The sequence below is a fragment of the Sus scrofa genome, chromosome 10 (assembly GCF_054392235.1).
Source record: "Sus scrofa isolate SSC_HxYL_T2T_F1_AM1 chromosome 10, Sscrofa_HxYL_maternal_Yorkshire_Landrace_v2.0, whole genome shotgun sequence".
Classification (NCBI taxonomy): domain Eukaryota; kingdom Metazoa; phylum Chordata; class Mammalia; order Artiodactyla; family Suidae; genus Sus; species Sus scrofa.
Window position 1 is genome coordinate 45,671,336 of NC_139392.1, and position 1,442 is coordinate 45,672,777.

The following is a 1,442-nucleotide window of genomic DNA, read 5'->3' on the forward strand; positions in this document are numbered from 1 at the left end:
CGGGGAGCTGAGACGATACAAGGAGCTGAGGATGGGAGCTTGCCTGAACGGTGCAGTTCTGAGGACAAGCTCCTAATCAAGAAAAAGGGGCCTGTCTGAACAGTGCAATTCCGAGGGCAGATTCCTAAGCAAGGAGATGACTGCCTTTATGGCGCAATTCTGAGGACAGGCCCCAGAAGACAATAAGGCTCGCCTGCTGACATTGGTGGGGAACTGAATTTTCCAGGAAACAATCTCCATTTTGCGCTGCTGAGTGGGGATTGTTCCATGGATGACTTAGTCTTTTCTGTTATTCACTTGTTATTCAGTTTTCCTCAGTCTTTCCTGATTATTTACTTATTATTCTTATTTTCCATTCTATTTTCCTGTGGTGACTTGTGATTTAACAAAGTTACAACAATAATATAGTAAAAATTTCATCCTGAAGGACTTTCCCTTATTTAAATCCAACTTAACTAAACCATGGTGTTTATCTACTAACTAGTTATACAGTAAACTTTAAAGTTAGGATTTTAATGGGGCTCATAGAAGTTAAACATATATTATTCTGGATCAAAAGACACCCAGCTATGAGTTATAGAAGCTTTTAAGTGATAGCTAGTTAAGTTGGTTTATATTCTCTTACACTGTCTCCCCGCCATAATGCTTTTTAGATAAGCACTAGTCTAAAAACAAGATTTGTTATGTCTGTGACCTCTTCAACTTGTGGAGATTGACTGGCTATGGGATGATATTTACTGAGTCTCCTCCTTTCCACATGATGTATTATACCTAATTGCCCTTAAATTTTACTCACTAAATTTAGTTAGGCTAAAGATCTTAAAACATGATGTATCGCTGCTATACCATATAATAAGAGTTAACCAATGTACTTTTAACACTATGATGGAATCTGTAGTTAGAAACTGTCTATATAATCAACCACTTAATGCCAATAAAATTTGAGTAGTCCAGCATTCCTGAAAGAAGGGACAACGAGGCTGTCTCTGTATGTACATTTCACCAATGTTGTCCATCTCCTTTGGGAAAAAGTGTAAGCTCCCTGGCTGAAGGAGCTGGCCTCTGGCATTTTTGAATGGTTCATCCACATCCAAATATTTAAAACCCAGGGAGAGAATAATAAGTTGTTTGAAACATAGACTAATAAATTGGGAGAGATAGGTAGGTAGTAAAATAGATGAATAGATGGAATATTCAGTAAGTTAGAACCAAGCATTACAATGAAGAAGATAGAATACGTGAGAGAGAAAAAAAGGAAAGAGAAATGAACAGAGTAGAATGGAAGACAAATCATGGCAAAGAACAGAGTTCTAGACCAAGTGGCCTAAATCTTGGCTCTATTCATGAAAATATATGAATTAAAAAAAAAAAAAACCTAGGTCTATATCAAGGTATTATACTCCCTGCTATGCATCTCTCTGGAGAAAGCCATTACAACATGG